Below are 20,790 nucleotides of genomic sequence, written 5' to 3'. Positions count from 1 at the left end.
TCTTTTCACTACTTCTTCTTAGCTGAATTTGTTGTATCTCTTTCCTAATTGCACAACCATAAAAGAAGTTAGATATCCTATATTTTAGTTGACTTGTACTTATTTGGAATTATTCGACTTGTGTTAGCTCCCTCATTGTCGAAATGTATATTGCGGACCGTTCTTACATAGTATTTCCTTTCTTGTTGAGCTATTCTTATTATGACTAATATTCCCGATTGTGGATACTCCTTGTGAATTAGTTCTTCCGTTTCTTTGAGTTCTGGAATCTCTGAGTTGACTTATTCGTCGTACCCTTGTATTATTGTCATTGTTGTTGTTGTACTTGTTGTTATGGTGCATGAGGCATCTGTCTTGTGGTTGTTGTTATTGTGATGCACGAGGTTTCTCCCATGCGAGTGTTATTGGGTTGCGCGAGGTTTCTGTTGTGCTATTGTTAATATTGATATTTGCACATGCGGCGTGATAAGGCGGGCTATATATATGTGGGTTGCGTATGTGGCGAGACAGGGTGGGAACATTATTATGCACGTGTGGCGAGACAAGGCGGGCATTCACTTTACTATTACACACGTGGCGAGACAAGGTGGGTTGTGTTAGGGATTGATTTGTGATGGGTTGTGATAGCCTGGGGGAGTTCTTGTTGTTGATATTTGTGTAGTGGTGCACTTACCTGTGTAAGTTCTATCTTGTGGAAAATTGTGAGAAAATATTCTACGTGTTGTCCATTTCTTTTTCTATACTTACTAGCTGGCATAAACTATGTTAGAACACTTGCACAAGCATACACATAGTTAAGCACTCTTATCGGTTAAAGAGGATTCTTGATATTGTTGAGTATAGATGTATATACTTGTTTAATTGCCTTCTATGTGAGAATGGCTCTATTTGGCACGTGAGTCGTCACTGCGGTTATAAAATTATAATGAGAGCACAAGATGCTAAGTGTTAGGGTTCAGGAATTGGGACCCATGAGTTGTGAATATTCTGAGGTTCGGTACCTCGTGGAGGTTATTGGCTAAAACCCGGTGTGAAAGCGGTCGTTTTGTTGAGTTGTTATTTGACTTTCATTTATTTGTGATCACCGAATTTAGACTGTGTTTCCGTACATCTACTGTGTCCTTATTATGGTATTCCACTAATAGTTGTTTTCCTTTCTTACTGAAATTACCGTATTAATTGCCATTTCGCATAGTCATTATGTAGATATCATACTCTGTTGTTCCTATAATTATAATTGTTCAGGTTATTTAGTCAAGTAGGTGTCTTGACTGTACCTCGTCACTACTCCACTGAGGTTAGTCTTGATACTTGTTGGGTACCGCCGTGGTGTACTCATACTGCACTTCTGCACATTTTTGTGCAGATCTAGGTATTTCGAAGTCAGTTGATCATTAGCTAGCTGTGCGGATTATTGCTGTGGAGACTCAAGGTAAACTTGTTGCTGCGTTCGCGGGCTTCGGAGTAACTTTCTGATTTGTATTCACACTGTTTACTTTATTTCAAATAGTCGTATTTAAAAAAATTTAGCAAACTCTGTAGAGCTTATGACTTGTACTATCGATTTTGGGAATTGTAAATTTTGTAGAGATTTCTATTTCAAAAATTGTTAGATATTATTTAATTATTGTTGTTATTCAGTAAATATTAGGCCTACCTAGTCCCTAAGACTAGGTGTCATCACGATATCTAACGGAGGGAAAATTGGATCGTGACACCTGCAATGACCTGTTATTCCGGCTACGATTAACTCTCATATCGGTAACGAACCTATCCGCTGACCGAAAACCTATGCCGCGTCCTTCGGCCCTTTCATAAGGAAAAAATTGACCTCTTGAAGACCGACGATCTGTGTCAAAATCATCCTTTGATTTCTCCTTGTTCTTCTGTCTCGACCCTTGGTTGATGACGGGAAACCGAGCTGATCATCCTCAATTTTTATTTTTGACTCATACCGGTTATAAACATTTGTCCATGTTGTTGCCTGAAACTCGAGAAGATTTTTTTTCAATTTTCGGGAAGCATCGGCACTTCTCGGATTTAGTCTTTTAGTGAATGCTTCAGCTACCCATTCGTTTGGTATAACCGGTAGCATATCCTTTCTTTCTGGAACCTGGTCACGAACTCCCGCAGCAATTCGGACACTCCTTGTGCAATCCTGAATATGTCGGTCTTCCGTGCATGTACCTTTCTGGCCCCGGTATGGGACTTGATAAAAGAATTCGAGGGCATATCGAAGGGATCTATTGAGTGTTCGAGCAAGAGCGAATACCATGTCAGGACCCCCTTTGTAAGGGTCTCCCCGAATTTCTTCAGTAAGATTGACTCAATCTCATATGGAGCTATATCGTTCCCATTCACTAACGTTGTATATGTGGTGATATGTTCCTGAGGATCTGAAGTCCCATCATACTTCGACACACCTCGCATTTTGAACCATTTCGGGATAAACTCCAGTGCCACGCTTGGTTTGAACGCCAATTAGGTGTATTTCTTTGAGACCGGACCTTTAATTACTGGTGGTGCGCCCGAAATCTGATCTATTCGGGAGTTTATTTCCCTCATAAATCGCATGAGTTTGGTTTCAAATGGATCATTTTCATTGTTGTTACCAGATCCGTTACCGTTCCCCCCGGCCCTGTTGAAGCCAACTTCGCCCCTCGGGGTGTTATTGTCAACCCTCTACATTGTTTGGTCCATGGGAGCACCAGGAGGAACTGGACCCCGTCTATTCGCGTTGTTGGAAGCACCCAATAATGCCTACCTCAATTCCGTCATGACTTGATCATGTCATGAGAGGTGGCCCATAATAGTCTTTTGTTGCTCCCTCAGGATCCTTACTGTTTCAGCGACGTGCTCATCTTCAGCATCGTCAAGAGTTACCTCTCGAACGTGTCATGGATATTGCCCGCCATGAACCGGCGTGGCCTCATCCCCCCTCGTTGCGGGTATCACCGATCGAATCTTCGTGCTTGTGAGCACCTAATTTTTGCCCTATATAGGAAATTATTTCTAAAAATAATCCAAAAATAATTTTAATTATTTTTATGAATTTTAGAAGTTTTTCTTTATTTGTATTGCATTTATTTGCATTGTTAGAATGTTAGGAATATTGTAAATCAATAAAATAAAATAAAAACGTTCAAATCTTAATCTCATAGCATTTTAGATTTTTAATTGCATTTTAGAATTTAATTACATTGTTAAATGCATCATTTAAATAACAAAAAAAAATACATTCTTAGGTTAGTTAATTAATTAGGTCATTATTCAATCATTAGATAAAATAGATAAATAATTTGGCTATACAAATTAGATTGAAATAAAATTAGAGTTTAAAATGATTAACTTTGCAAAATCTAAGAAAATGAGTTGTTAGGCTTTACATTGAAACTGGGCCAAGCAAATTAGACGGCCCAATTTCCTTATTTCCGCCCCAACCCAATTCCCATGATCCGCCTGGCCCTATCCCCTTTCCCCTCATTAAAAACCCAACTTTCACTCCTCTAAGAAAAAAGCAGATATCGGCGGACCCCCCCTCCTTCATTCCCATTTTTTTTTTTTAGAACGGAGCCTCACTCTCAAAAAACAAAGAACACACACAAGCACACGGAAATGGTTGAGAATTCAATTTTGAAAAATTTAAATTGAGATTTGAGGTACAAAATTTAAAGAAAAAAAAATGGAATCACACAGCGGATGGAAAGGCTCTTCTTCTGCATTTATATTTATGGGTTTTCAAAATGGATCTAGCTCAAGTTTGATGCTGTCTTGCTGTTTGTTTATTAGTAGCTGAGCTCCATCTACAGTTTTCTGATCTTTATTTGGTCCAAATGTCAGTTCTCTTTCCTTAGTATTTTACCTACTGTCTTCTTTGTAATGTCGAAACATTTTAAGTATAATAACATGACATGTTTGTATTGAAATTGGATGTGTCCTGGTGTATTTCGTTATCATTACTTGATGAATTTTGAAAGTGGAAACCAAATTTCAATTCCTGTTTGCTTTGGTAGATTTATTTGGATTGTTTAATGACTTGAAGTTGGTTGGAATCACCTGAATGTAATATGTATGAGTTTAGATTATATATTAGTTTCGGTTGTTGTGTTACTAATTTGGCATTTGGAGCTTCGTCCGTAGGAATAGTTTCGCACATTACTCTTGTAAATATTCTGTCAAGTTCAAAGTCATCCATGAGTTTTTCTCCAGTCCAGCACGTTAATGATGCAACAAAAGTGCCATTCTAACACCAACAACACAACCCCCATAGTTGCTGCAAAATTAGTGCCAAAGCAGATGCGTTACTGTTGAAAATCAACCACAAAAGCTCCATTTTCAGTCATGAAAGTCAGTTCTTAAAGCTCTCTTAAACCGCTCCAAAATCCAGCCATAACAAGCAGCAGAAACGTAGTCACTAGATGCGAGCAAATAGTCCAAAACGCTGCCCCTTTTTCCACATGAGAACGCCCCAAAACCAGCACCCAAAAGCCATGAAATGCAGCTCCAAATCAGCCTTAAACACCCACAAAACTGCAGCAGTTCTCCTCATGTACTAGCCTCCATTAACGTCGCTAAAAAACCGAGGTTCAGTCAAGTCAAGTTCATGAGAGTCTTCTTTTTGTACATTTGATGACATGTAAATTTGTTTGTGAGGTTCTCAGGTCCATTTCTACTTTAGTTAGTACTTCCTTCCATGCTTTAGTTATTCTCTGTTAATGGTGTATTTAGTAATTAGTTGGTCTATGTCGTTCAAAATTGGTTTGATGAATACTGATATTTGAGGTGTTTGTTTGTCTGGTTCTTATGGTATTGTCGAGGTGAGGTCGTCTACTCACGAGAATGACCTGATAGTTAAACAAAGATATAAACTAATAACTTGAAAAAGGGTCAAGAGGATCAAAAGGCCATTGTTTGGTTGTTTCTTTAGTTAGCATTTTGTCTTGTTTCACGTTAGAGGATTCTGTGAATTCATTTATGGCTTTAACTTGTTTGTTTGGTTAAATTGAAGTAACCGATGTTATTAATTGGTTTCATTGATTTCTTTTGTTAAAGTTTAAAAATAATAATTAGAGAGGAAGACTACAATTTGTTTTAGTAACCCATCGCAAATAAAGCTACGATCTAGGCCACTTCTTCCACAACGAATTTCCATTACTCATGACCCTAACATTTGAATCTTAAATTAACTTAGGAAAATATTCACTCATGAACATCGTAGTTTGTTTTAGGCGCGATTAATAAATCATCGTGACTATGGGTACGATTCCCGTAGCACAGTCATGATACGTAATTCCCCAATTTGGACGCGCATTTCATGTGACTCGATCATAACTTCAAATAATAATGAAAATAAGCATGTTGTAAATCACGGGTGTGTTTCACGTGACGTGATTCACAATATGTACAAAAACAAACGAGTGTGCGACATCGCGACTTGTTCAAATAAAATTCTGTAAATATTAAAAGTGGTCAGAAAGTAAAAATGCACAATAGGTTTTAAACATATAATAAATCAGATAATTAGGCCAATTATTAATAGTTGAGCGACCATGCTAAAACCACGAAACTCGGGAGTTCCTCACACCTTCTTCCGGGTTAACATAATTCCTTACCCGGTCTTCTGTGTTCGCGGACCATAAATAAGAGTTAATTTTCTCGATTTGGGATTTAAAATAAACCGGTGACTTGGGACACCATAAATTATTCCAAGTGGCGACTCTAATTAAATAAATAATCTCATTTCGATTAATGTCACTTTAATTGAAAAAACTCTCATATCTCCTATCCCCTCGAAAAAGGGAGGTGTGATAGTGCAGAGGCTTATTTCCTTTGGTCTCAACGTGGTGTGCGATGTTGACATCGTTATTCGTCATTTTCTATGATTTTTGCTAAGAACAAAGAATCAAACAGGTTAGCAATAGATGCAATGATCAACTCAATTACACAATTGTCTAAGCCCTACGGTGGGCGCCAAATTGTTTGCTCATAAAACGGTACAGTTAAATTTATACGTGATGTATAGACAAGTGAATCGATTTGATCCCAAAAATAATAAATTAATTAAACAAGAATGTAAGACTTAGCATTTAAATCAAGATAAGACATCTGAAATCCTGTTTTCGGGAGCAGAGCTTCCGGAGGCAGCAGTAACAATATTAATAAGCAAGAAGATAAAATATTATTGTGTTTTGAACAGTGTATAGCATAAGTTTGTCAGAAAATTTATGTCCTTACAATGGTTGTTGAGCTCACTATTTTTAGTTGCACCTAGGGAACAAGGTTCTGGGATCAAGCCCATCTTAAATGACAATTATAAGGGCAATTGAAGAATGTGTAACGGTAGCTAGTGAATGCCATATTCTCGGTAACGAACTACGTATTTAATGCTATAGAATATTCGCCATTAAATGCTACCAGGTGGTAGGCATTTATTTCGTCTTTATGAACATTATTCCCTTCGGGAACAAGGGGGATCGTTGTCTTCGGACCTGATTGCCTTCTGCATTCGGCTCCATGTGTCGCTTTATTATGCGAGCATTTAATATGAACATATTTTACCCTATACAGTCACCATTGAAATTATACCCGCATTGCATAAAATTTGCAAAGTGTACCCACTCATTTTGCAATAACAACAAATTTAACAAACTCATTTTGCAACTAAGAAGAAGAAGAAACTCTAAGCACAAAGAAGAAGAAACAACAGTAAAGAAGAAGAGAAGCGTACATGTATATGAAGTTATCCAAAAATTGGATATTAGTTAAACTATTTTTAAAAAGTGGATATAAATTTAATCGGTGACGCAAAACTGGGTGCCACATAAAATTTGTACAAATTGAAGGGTAGCTGATGGACAGTGGTCTAGGATCTTTTTCGTGAGCTCGGGCTTTTTGCCGCTGTTTTTGGGTTGGGCTTACGGGTCGTGTAGCTTTGGGCTTTTCTTTCATTTCTAATGTCCTTTTCCGATTTGGTTTATTTTGTTCTTTAGATACTAGAACACCAATATAATATACTCCATAGTCCATAGTCCATAAAACTACAAAAGCAAACTTATATAAAAAAATAATAAACCAATTACTAGAAATAAGATGATATTAAGGGAGAAACTTTTTTTTTTATTAAAGTAAAGACATCTATATATGCTAAACTAACTAGTCAAATAGTTGACGAATCTAAGGAAGAGACTTTTTTAGTAAAAAATATATATTTATGCTGTCCTATATTTGTTATAATATTTAGTACGATTTACACTGAATTAAAGAAGAAAAAATTATACCCAATTTGCGACTGATTATTATATTTTCTGCAGAAAAATAAATTAGCAACTACGTAATAAAGTGAAGCGACACAATTAGGTGGAAAATAAAATGATCAAAATTATGTGTTCTAGGTTTTTAGTAATCCCAGCATTATTCTTTTAGCCGTAATTTCTATTTATTAACAAAAAGGTGGACATTTCGAGTATGCTTATCGAGTTATCGTTAAAACCTGAATGGTTAGTGAATTTGGATTAGATTAGAAAATCATTTTCAGTTTGCTCCACAAAGTAGAGTTAGAAACTTAGAATTGATACGCAGAAATGTAATATTTAGAAGTTATTGGAGTTAAGTGTAGCAAAGTAAAATAAGGGTGGTTAAAACGTACACTTCTTTTCCAATTAGGGTTTCCACCCAGCCGTCTTATATAGCTCAGTAGCATGCATTAGAGAGAAAATATATGAGTCGGATGAAAGGGAAAAGGGGATGAGTGTTTAAGGGAGCTTTTGGAGTGGGTGGAGTGGTAAGATATCATATTTATGTTGAATCATAATAATTGAAATCTTGCCAATGCCATCCATTCCTATGGCTTCCAATCATTTCTCCCTTTCCTTTTTCTCCATTTGCTGAATCAGTTGCATATTGGGTTTCTTTGTATGATTTCTTAGCTCTTTTATCTTGTTGAAATTCTCTTTATGTGTTGTAATTGATATTTTAATTTTGATGAGTGGTGATTGTTTGATAAGAGTCTTTTAAGGTTCTATGTTTCCGACTTAAATAATGTGTAACTAAACTTTGGAAGTATATTTGATAGTTAATTTAGGTCTGTGAATATTTGCTGAAAGGAGATGCTGATGCTGATGCTGTATGATTAGCTGAGATTTGAGTTGTAGATCTGGTTTTATTTGAGAATTTTGCACGACTGACCGAAAATGTCCATATAAACAATGTTCATAATTTATTTGAGCATAATATTAGCTGTGATTACCAAAAGAGAGAGATTTGTGCATTAGTTAAGGGACTGAAACTTGTATTATAAGCTCACGTCCTGTTTTTCAAATAAATCCCAATAAAGCACGACGTACAACCAGTTTATGCAACAAAACTTTTATCTGTTGTAGAGATTTGAAGAAAATCAAATGTTAAAAGAGCAAAGAATCAATCGTTGTCCTTGAATTATGCGAAATCGTACTTATATACCTTTGGTTATTAGTTGGAATCAAATAGCATTAGTGTTGAGCTTCTGCCCTTTGAAAATAAGATCAAGATTAGCAGGGGCAAATTTATACCATTTTGCATAATTAAATTTCACCCTTGCCTAATGTTAAATAAAGGCATCTATATTGGATTACGATTAGAATTAGATATGAACCAGAATTCAATTTTCTGAAGAATTCAAAGGAATAGATAAGAATACAAAAGAAAAGAAAAAGAAGAATCATGTGCATACGTTACGAACTACAAAAGAGTAACAGAGAACTCACATTTAAAGATACATTATTTCCTCGCTTAGAGCTCTTCTCAACAAAGAAGACATTAGTTCAAACATTCAAATGAAAAAAGATAAGGATAAAAGGTCTATTTAACTGAACTTAATATTAACTACATTTGAAATGATAGCCAAACATTAAAAAACGATCAAAAAGTGTCCAGCATGCGCCATAATTTTTGGGTGTGTGTATTTTGTGGATTTTAGCTTTGGACTGTTTTTTCTTTCATTTCTTTGTGTTCTCCCATTTGGTTCTCTGTTCTTTTACGAAGTATATAGAAGAACACCAACACAAAATAAAACAACAAAAGCAAAACTGTTAAATATAATAAACTAATTACTAGAAATAAAAAAAATATGTTGACGAATCTAAGCACGATTTCTATTTTGAGTATCAAATTTCTTTTTTCTAAATAACTAGCTAAGTACTGAAAGTATATACCAAATTCACTACTTATTATTTAAATATCATGTAAGAAATCAAATTAGCAAGGACCGATCCTTTTAGGCCAATAGCGTTGCGATGCTAGTACTTGGCGGCTAACGAACAACATATAGACTATGGTTGAATACTAAATTGTAAAATGAAGCAAAAATAATTAGGTGGAAATGGAATGATCGAAATTAAGCGTCTACAACTACTGTTAATTTTATTTGGTATGAGTAAGGGTGGCAAGTGGGTCGGTCCCGGGTCTAAACGGGTTAAGTGGTCCGGTCCAAACGATCTCGGTCCCGGTCCCAAATTAAACGGGCTAAACGGTCTTTTTGTAGGGACCGGTCTAGGACCAGGACCGTTTGGTCCCGAGCTAAACGGTCCCGGCCCGCGAGTTAAATGGGCTAAATGGGCTAAGTGGTTTTTAAAAAATAATTAAATAGAAATTAGAGACAAAAGGATGCTAAAAATAATATCTAAGTCTAAAGACAAAAATATTGTAAAAAGATATGCCTTGTAATTTTATTATAGCATTAAAAATATGGCAATATCTTTCTTAGTCTTCATCCCCCTATGGAATGAGCACAACAAGGTGTTAATACCTCCATTGAGAAGAAAAAGAAACTAATCAAGATGTGCCAAAATATATAAGTTACATAATACATACTAATTTTTGTTCATACAAGTTACATGGTATCTCTTACAAACTTTATAAATCTATCAAGGTCCGGAGTAATTTTCATTGGTGGTTGCGAAAAAGTAGCTTGGTCATCGCCACTTCCGGGCGAAGCAACATCCTCCGCAAGTTCAGCTAGCATTTCTTCGTAAGCTTTGTCTTCATCTGGTTGTGATTCAGCAAGTCCAAAATTTCTTCTTTCCGACCGGATCCAATTTCTGAAAAGTACTGATTTTTCCAAACTCTCCCTCATAGACGCTCTATAATCACCGAGTTGAAGTCTTGCTTGACTGAAAGCGCTCTCTGATGCCACTGTTGAAGCTTGAATAGTTAAAATATCTCGGGTCATCCTTGAAAGAATCGGAAAGTATTTTTTTTGTCATTCCACCATTCCAAAAGATTAAAGGAGCCGTCGGGATTCACTTCCTCAATTGCCTGCGACAAATAAACTTCAAGCTCATTTAGTTGTGAAAAATCACTACTACTAGAACCTTGAGAACCCCTAAACCCCGCCCAAGCACTAAGTGCTCTTACTCCCGCAGTTCTTTTAGATGATTGAGAATTAGAAGAAGAAGGAATTGGAACATTTGGTCTAGCATGACTTAATGCAACTTGATAAGTATTAAAAATAGTTTGAGCATTTATTCTAATTGAGGCTATTGCTTCCGGAAGTTGAGACAATTCCTCATCTTCAAGTGCTAAACCATTATAAACAGTTGCATACCAAAAATGAGGACCTCCTAATTTCATACAAGGATTTAATAAAGCAGAATCACCATAAATAGGGGGAATAGGAAAAAAATATTTTTTAAACTTTTTTCTCATAGAATCAATAGCAAGTTTATAAATTCCCACACCCTCTGAAAAATGAGCAAATAAATTTGCAAGTTCTGCAATATAAACTAAACAGTTAGAAATAGTAGGATAATATTGCCCAGAAAATTCATTTGTAGCAATATAAAATTTTTCTAAAAAATCTACAAGTATTTTAACATTAGCCCAATCCCCATTTGTAAGGTGTTCATCATCATCACTTACATGTGCATTAAATGTTGAGTTTATGGGATTTCTATATTCATATGCAACAGCCAAACTTTCATACATGTAATTCCATTTAGTTGGACAAGGTTTAGGAACCTTTCTTTCTCTTAGGCCAAATTCATCGCATCTTTTAAAATATTCTCTAAGTCTACTTCTACGGTTTGAATAAAAAGCCAGTTAAGAGCCATTTTAACCTTTTCAATTTCAATATTTAAAATTCCCATACCATCACCCACAATTAAATGGTAAATATGACAAATACATCTAACATGAAAAATATCACTAAATGCAGGATTTAGCGTAGTGATAAGCAAAGCTATAACATTTGTGTTACTAGTAGCATTATCCATTAAAATTGACATTATTTTATTACTAATGCAAAAATATCTACAAATATCTGTAACTGTGCTAGCAATAAACCGCCCTGTGTGACGTGAATTAATTATTCTATAAGAAATAATGCGCTTTTACATTATCCAATCCTCATCAATCCAATGACTGGTAACAGTAAGGTAATCACAGTCGTTATCACTTCTACCAATATCACTTGTAATAGCAGCACGGCAATTTATATGAGTAAATAAATAGAGCAAATATTATTCATATTCATGTTTATATTTATAAATATCGCTTTTTACGGTTGTGCGAGAAAAACCTTTATAGTAGGATTAAAAAATTTTCTAATATAATGCACAAAGTTAGGGTCAGAAGGAAAACTATAGGGTAAACACATAACAGTTACCATTTTTGCCAATTCTTCCCGATCTTTTTTTGGATCATAATATAAAATACCACCGGTAACAGTGTTAATTCCCGGTTGAAATTGATTTGAATCGGTACTAGGGTCAACCTGACTAGGAGTAGGTAGACTTTTTCCCTCGGTCAAAGCTTTCAGACGAAGATATCTCACTCTATCTTGAGAGCGCCCCTCCCCCCTTCCCGCGATCCAAAATATTTAAAAACTAACTCTGTGCCACAAGTTTTACACTTAGCCTTTTTTTTGGAATTAGTTGAGTAAAAAAGGGCCAAACGGGAGATGTTTTCGTCCGTTTGCTAGGTTGTCTAGAAAAAGTAGGGGTAGTAACAGGAGTATCAGATGGAGCATCATTTGGATTAGCAGGGTTATCACTAGTTAGGTTAACATCAGGAGCAGGACTAGTTGGTGTATCATCATCCGGTTGAGTTTCATCAAAATCTATTTCCTCGTCATCATTTTCATCAATAGTTGGATTAGAATAAAGAGCATTCATTAATTCATGGTCTAATTGTTCACCAGCTCTAATATTATGGCAAAATTGACTTTCAGTAAATTGTAATAAACTATTATCGCTATCAAAAATAGCAGGTGTAGGACGGATATGGAGTTTGGTTCGGGGAGCCCGGGGCAGTGGAGGAGGAACAGATTGAGCACTAGATTCGTCACTCTTGGATTTTTCATTATTTTTACCAATTTTTTTTTAAGGAAGCCATCTTAATTAATAAAGTAATAGAAAATAAATAAAACAAACAAAATTATAATATTAAAACTTAAGAGTTGGAACGAGTTTACCGAATTGACGAACAACTTGTTGAAAATTGATTATCGTTGAAGACTTCAATTCACCAACTTCACAATTGTTTCAAAAATTGTAACAATAAAGTAAGCAATAGTAGCAATTATAGAAGAAAATTAGAGAGAGATTGTGATAGATTGATGATTTTGTAAGAAAAAATGAAAGAATGATGGGGTATTTATAGTTGAAAATAGGAAAAAAGTGTAATTATAAAAATTTTGGGATTAAAACAAAGTTGGGAGGGGTTAAATGACTATTTTATAAATAGCCAACGGCTATTTTTGACAGCCCAACGGCTATATTTTAAAAAAAAATTAAAAAATAGCTGTTGGGACCGTTTGGCCCGCTAAGGGACCGGTCCGGTCCCGGTCCCTAGTGGGCTAAATGATCCCGAGTCTGGCGGGCCCAAATCATAGGACCGGCCCACGAGACCGGCCCAGGCCCACTAAAACCGGACCAAACGGTCCTAGCCCGTTTAGCCCGCGGTCCCGGGCCGGTCCCGAGCCTGGACCGGCCCACTTGCTACCCTTAGGTGCGAGACTCAATTATTGTCAGTTGTATGAGGTCTTTACTGTCTGACAAGTGTAGTGAGGTCCATGACTTTTTGTTAATTTCTCTTTTGCTCTTTCTTCTCTCCTCTTCATAACCACGTAAGCATCTTGCTTCCTTCTTCCTTATTTTCATTTCTCAAAGACTTCTTTCTTGTAATGACCCAACATGTCATTTTAACTTTTAGAACCCCCTTCCCTAAAATAAAATTTTTCGTATGTGCTTTTAATGATTTATGATTTACGGGGATGGTTGGTTCGGGATTTGGAAGTGTTTGGGTTGAAACCGGAACACTTGGTTCCTTAAGTTGGCCTTAAAATGCAAAGTTTGACTTCGGTCAACATTTTGATAAAACGACCCCGGAATAAAATTTTGACGATTCAAACAGCTCCGTATGGTGATTTTGGACTTAGGAGCGTGTTCAAAATTTTATTTAAAAGTCCGTAGTTAAATTAGGCTTCAAATGGCTAAAATAGGAATTTAAGTTTGGTAGTTTGACCGGAGAGTTGACTTTTTGATATCGGAGTCGAAATCCAGTTCTGAAAATTTTCATAGCTTCGTTATGTCATTTATGACTTGTGTGCAAAATTTGAGGTCAATCGGACTTGATTTGATAGGTTTCGGTACCGAATGAAAAAGTTAGAAATTTTAAGTTTCATTAAGCTTGAATTGGAGGATGCTTCGTGGTTTTAGCATTGTTTGATGTGATTTGAGGTTTCGATTAAGTTCGTATGATATTTTAGGACTTGTTGGTATAATTGGTTGAGCTCCCGAGGGGCTCGGGTGAGTTTCGGACGGCTAACGTATCATTTTTTTGCTTTTGAAACATTGCTGATAGCTGCTGGAAATTTTCTTCTGATTTCCTTATACGCGATCGCGTGGATTAGGTTGGGATCGCGTAGGCTTAATCTGGAAGCTAAGAATTTGTTCTATGCAATCACGTGGGCAAGTCTACGATCGCGTAGGTTAGATTCAGTTGTGCTATGCGAACGCGTGGCTAAGGCTGCGTTCGCGAAAAGAAAACGAAGCAGAAACTAACCACGCGCTTGATGCTTCGCGCGTGTAGGCTTGTAGAGACTGTGCTTCACGATCGCGTGGGATTTTCTGTGATCGTGTAGGGTTAATGTTTGGGCAGTAAAATTTGTGCTACGCGATCGCGTGAGGAAGTTCGCGATCGCGTAGAAGAAATCACTGGGTAGAGAGTTTAAGTTCTGAAAATGGGACTTCCATTTTTAACGATTTGGAGCTCGGATTTAGGCGAATTTTGGGAGATTTTCAGAGAAAACAACAGGGTAAGTGTTCTTAACTCAATATTGGTTAAATTACCCGAATCCATCACTATTTTTATCATTTAATTAGTGAATTGAGTTGGAAAAGTTTAAAAACCCTCTTGGATAGATTTAAGGATTTGAGGGCCAAAATTGTTATCGGAATTTTGTGATTTTGGTATGTGTAGACTCGTAGTTGAGTGGGTGTTCATATTTCATAATTTTTGCCGGATTCCGAGATGTGGGTCCCACGGACGAATTTTTAATTAATTTCAGAATTTTTATTGAAAATGTAGTATTTTCTTATAGAATTGATTCCTATAATTTTTAGTGATTGTATCGAATTATTTTGGATAGATTCGAGCCAGACAGAGTTGGATAATCGTGGAAAAGGCCTTCTAGTGGATTAAATTGGAGCAAGACGAGGTAAGTCTCTTGTCTAATCTTGTGAGGGGAAAATTACCTCATAGGTGATTAAATTAAATAATTGTTGTTAATTGCGGGAGCTACGTATGCACCAGGTGACGAGAGTCCGTGCGTAGCTACTATTAATACTAAGGTCCGAGTAGTTTAGGACTCAAAGCATGAATTATTTGTGTAAATTGTATTCTTTGTTTAATTAATATTATATATATATATATATATATATTGTGAATTATTAGATAACGATATTAAAGGATGAAAATTTCATATGCTTGATTTTCTGTTTAAATTAATTAATTGTTAAAAGAAATTATTCTTCCTCCCGAATTTATCCTATAATAAATATATTGTCCTTACGGAGGTACATAAGAAAATGTCCTCCTTTCTTGTGGAGCGGGTCGAACGCCTCGGCAGGATAGATGCATCTATGGATTACACCGCACGTCCCTCGGTAGTGTACACGACACTCTGGATCGGGTCGTACTTCCTCGGCAGAAATCATGCTTAATAATAATAATAATTACACGATACTTTAATAGTTTATTTCAGCTTGCGAAGCTAATTGATAAATTGAAAAATCCTTGGAATTTAATGAATTATTATTCTTGCTTGTTAAAGAATTAATTGTTATTCTATAAATGATATTTATTTAATTGATAAATTAAAAATTATTTGAATTGAAGGAATTTAATTAATATATTGAGAATTGTTGCATTTGAAGGAATTTGATTATTTTCGCTGATTAAATAAATTATTTTAAATTCGGTAAATCATACTGATTTAAATATACTAGTCGTATTTCAATTATTATTATTGACCCATAGTGAGTGTCAAAGTCAGCCATCTCGTCTCTACCACTTCGAGATTAGGCTTGATACTTACTGGGTACACGTTGTTTATGTACTCATACTACACTTGCTGCACTTTTTGTGAAGGACCTGAGGCAAGTACTAGTGGGAAACCTATCGTCTTACACCCACGTTATCCAGGGGCATAGTACTGAGTTGCCTTTCTGATCCGTTCCGCAGCTACTAGTGTCTCTCCTTGTATTTTTTATTCTGTCTATTTTTATTTCAGACAGTGTTTGAGGTTTTGTATAATCTAGTAGATGCTCATACACTTGTGATACCAGGTCTTGGTACACACTTTGGTAGAATTTGGCGTCTTATTATTTTTTTTGGTTTTAAATTTTGTCAATATATACTTATTTTATTAAGTTGGCTTGCCTAGCTGTAGTGTTGGGCGCCATCACGACCTATATGTGAAATTGGGTCGTGACATTTCTCCTCTTAAGTTTCCTCATCATCAATCTTCCTCTTAGGCCCTTGTAATTTATTTTCTGATGATAGTTTAAATTTTCATCTTTAACATTGCGAAGTACCAAAAAATATACATAAATAGATTACTTAAACTCCCAATTAAATTGATTTTGGCTTTATTTTCTTGGAGAGATTTGGACAGCTCCAAAGAACATATTCAATGCTTCCAAAATGTGATTAAGATTCACCTCAGGTCACCAATTTTCAACCATAAAAAGAGGACTCTAAATGCAATACTTGATCAACACAGTCGAACAACTCAAACATTTTGTGTTAATGCATTGCTGAAACAAATCTAAGAGTAAAATTAGAAATTGAGAACCTTTTAATTTTTTTCGTTAAATAATATGGAGACCGATAGAGAAGAAGATTAGAAAAGAAAGAACCCAAAAATGAACAGTAAAGAAGAAATAATTAAGATAGAAACTCAGAGACAGAGAGTAAGAGGAAGAAAAATAACAAACAATCAATAAAAAAATATGATGGAAAGAACGAGGAAGAAGATGGTCCGGAAAAGGAGAGAGAGATTTGACAAGTGGGACCCATTGTAAAATACTTGTCAAGCACATAATATGTCCTCACACAACATTTGTTGATTGAGCCTCACACTAAATAAAATTTCTCAATTTATAATAATGCCAACATTATTCTTTTAACGGAAAAGGTCCAGATAGGCCAATAAACTATACGAAATTGTACATATTTGCCATCATTAAAAAGGTGGACTCAATCATGCTCTTGTCGTGTATAAGTTGGATCACATATGCCTTTTTCTTTAACAAACCTCACTAATAATATATTTAGCACCAGATTTTGACACGTGTCGTAATCTGGTGCATTCCATCTATACCCTGATTTAAATAATAAACCAACTTGACCCATCACTCTTATATTATTAAATCGACCATAGCTGCTCCATTAGGGTTTCCCCCCAAATCGTTGACCCATTTTCAGAATTACTTAGGGTTTAGTCGTTGAGTTCCAACAACCTTGGTCCTTTATTTTTTTCTTCGTTCATGAAATATCACAAACATCGAGCTCTTCTAACCGACGTATAAGGAATTATCAATGTGGAAATGTTGCGCTCCATCTCACTTCGTTGACTTCTGAAAATCCCGGGAGACGTTTCTTTAGGTGTTATAAATTTGATGTAAGTTATTGTTTTCTTTTAAATTTTTAGATTTGTGTTTATAGGGTTTTTGATTTTTGAATTATAATCAGATTTAGATGTTATGTTGCAGCCAATATCATGCGGCTATTAGAAATGGGATGATGACGAATTTCATCCAAGAGCCACTATTGTCATCAACAATTTGAAAAGGGAAAAAGATACTCTTGTTGGTGAAAATGATTACTTGAAGAAAAAAGATAATTTTTTTAATAGATAAACCATGTATTTGTGGAAAAAGTTGTTGTTGTTCAGCTTGAAACTAAATCATTAAGGGATATAGTTGCTGATTTGGAGGCATCTTCTGTTATTGATAATCTCCCTTCCTTTACTGAAAATGATGGGAGATATGCAAAGAAGAGAGAGAATGTATTTGTTATGTTATTGTACTTCCTTGTTGGGTTTATTGTTGGTTATGTATTATATAGTTAAGTTATGTAGCTTTTGAATATTGAATGTAATGTAATCATATTTTATGACTATATGAATGAATCAAATGTAATGACTTTATGTAATTTTTACTTGTGTAATGGTTTGATCTTAATATAATGAGTTTGCAATAACCTAGATAAAATATTTAACCCAAAATGATGGTTTGAGCTAATAATGTACAGCTTAGAACGAGTTTCAGCAAAATTGGTTCACTTATTAACAGTGTGTAAATGCAATCTGATCAAATATGCCCTTTAACTAAACGATTTTGATCAAATATGCCTTCCGCACATATAAGTTCTTTCGAAACCTATACAATAAAACCACAAACATACACATGCTTGCTTAAGGAAACCATTTTAAGTCAAATAGAATCCAACAGCTACAAACCAACAACCAGAATAACAACCAGAACAATATTCATTTGCATAAAACCATTTCAAGTCAAATAGAAGAGGTTTGAATTCACCAAAAACCATCAACCACAATTTCATCCATAATGTAAGTTTTTAACAAAAAGTCATCTGCCCCAAAAAGGTTCCTAAAGCCGCTAAACTTCACAATTTGATATCATCCTCAATTTCTTCTTTTTTCTTGCTTCATCTTGGATCTGCTTGTGTGTGACAGTTGGTTTCCCCTTCCAAATTGCCTTAGTTAGTGAGTAAGAAAAATTTGATGGCACTGCTACTCCATCTGCATCTTCAAAAAATTAAATTCTTCTTGTTCCTGTTGGTGGCCTTACATGCAACTTTCTAACTGCAAGACTTGTTTTTGATTCGGCAATAACCATTGGCCTCATAGATGGATCTTCATCAGTACCAATAACAAGAATATAGCCTTGTGATAAATCAGTTGTGGCATAAGAGGATTCTTGTTTATGTTGTGTTACAAGTTCATTGTCAAAGTCCATTCTTTCATCTTCAAAAGCAGCAGATACAAGTGAAAATTTTGGAGCTGAGGTCTGACTTGAACCACCTTTCTGGTGTTTCTTTTTGCTTGATTTTGAAGCGTCTGCATTAGTTTTCTCCTAGCACCCAAAAAATATATTAAAAGCTGTGACAAATTATAGAAGCCAAATTAGAATTCTTTACCTAGAAACAACCCCTAACATTGTGGTTTTCCCTACCACAATTGATGTATGTCATCACAATTCCCTTTCTTAAGTAACTCCACTCCTCAACCCTCTTCCTTGCTTCATCTGGTTCCCTGGTTCTCTTCACTCTAGGTCTGCCCATATTCTTGAAAACATCAGGAGATAATTGCCATACTCTGCATGTGTATTTTTTCTTTTTAAGGTCCACAATATGTCTATCATCACCTTCACTGATTTCATATTCAAAGTCACCATTGCAATAATATGTTATTGCCCTATAGTCATTATACAACTTCAAAGCAGTTGGACTGAAGTCACCATTCCATTTACTAATGTTATCTCTATTTGTAGCCAACAAATTCATAACCTTTATCCTTATCTCCTCTAACATCTTGATGATTGGCATATGTCTTGCTGTCAGAATCCATACATTGAATGATTCAGTAAAATTATTATCAACCATCATATTTTTACACTGAGTATCAAAATATGCTCTGCACCAAGCTTGGGGTGGATAATGCAATAGGTCTTTAACAGCAGCACCATCATCAGATATCTCACCCAGCTTGGTAAGTTGATCTTTAAAATCTTCTTCATAAGTGCTCCAAGCACTGCACCAAAAGTTTCTTCATCTGTCCACTTCTCCATTTTTTCTGCCAATTAGCTTTAATATGTCTCACACAAAATATGTGGTGAGCATTAGGAAGTACATTCCTCACAGCATCAAGTAAACCATGTTGACAAAAGAAACATAAATGTGAGAAAGAAAATTGGACAGAATAGAAAAAGAAAACAAATAAAAGATAAAAGTAATACCTTTTGCATATGTGAGATGAAAGTAACTCCATGACCATCATTTAGATCCAAAGAAAGCTTCAGAAGCTCAATAAACCATCCCCAAGTTCTAGCATTTTCCTTGTCTACCGCAACCCATGCAAGTGGGTAAAAATGATTCATGCTTTCTTGACCAATAGCCACTAGCAACTGGCCCTTATATCTTCCCTAAAGAAAAGTACCATCCATCCCAATAAGTGGTCTCAAGCCATCTTTCTAACCCATATTCAATGCATTGAAGCATATATACATCCTTAAGAACTTTTTTTTCCCTTCTTCAAGAGCATCTTTAGAAATATTAATTACAACATCAATGCTAGGATTAGATTGTCTAAGTTCTTGCCCATAGGCCTCAAGTTTCTTGTAGTCATCAACAAAACTGCCATGTAACTTCTTAAGTGCCAAATTCTTGGCCCTTTTAAGCTTATACATTGACACATTTAATTCAAACTCAGTCTCTAAATCATCTTTTATTTTCTTCAGGCTATACTGGGGATTATATTGCATTTTTCTCTTAAATATGTATGCTAAAATATTTTAATCAGCCCTAGGATTTTTGAAGCAAGGATCACATGTATGGATATCTTTCCATGTCTTCATTTGATAGCTATCACTATTGCCATCCTGTGAGATATAACATCTAAATGGACAACCAGTAGCACACTTGTAGCTAGCCCTTGTTGAATCAGTTTTGATCACCTACAATCCTCTTCTATTAGCCATTGCATAAAAGTTCACTGTCCTTCTAACTTCTTCAATATCCTTAAATGTCATACCTAACTCCAGCTCCTTAAAATGTTCTAACCTATCAGTTACAACCCTTTTTTTTCTAGACTAATAGCTTCAAGTTCTGAATAATCATATTTAGAACCTTCTGAATCATCAAAAATACCACCACCCTAACTACTTTTACATTCAGAAGCTGCATCAATATCTACAGAATATTTCTCTTTATGATGAATAATATTTTGAGCAAACACCCTAGCTTCAAACTCACCCACAACAAAAAAAGTTAATCATATTGAACTCTTTAGAGAATAAGTACTGAAGAGTCCTCACACCATCATCGTCAGTTACCAGGTAGTACGTCCCCGAAGGTCAAGTCACTAAAAGTTGCTCGACTGAGCTAAATCCTAAATTTTTGGTAAATTCTTCACAAAGACTTTTATAGTTGATAAGGCAAGAATCACAACCACAGAGAGTGTACACATGCTTCTGATCACACACTATTTCAAGTAAAAATACCTAATTATCC

The sequence above is a fragment of the Nicotiana tomentosiformis genome, chromosome 6 (assembly GCF_000390325.3).
Source record: "Nicotiana tomentosiformis chromosome 6, ASM39032v3, whole genome shotgun sequence".
Lineage (NCBI taxonomy): Eukaryota > Viridiplantae > Streptophyta > Magnoliopsida > Solanales > Solanaceae > Nicotiana > Nicotiana tomentosiformis.
This window is presented reverse-complemented; position numbering follows the sequence as displayed.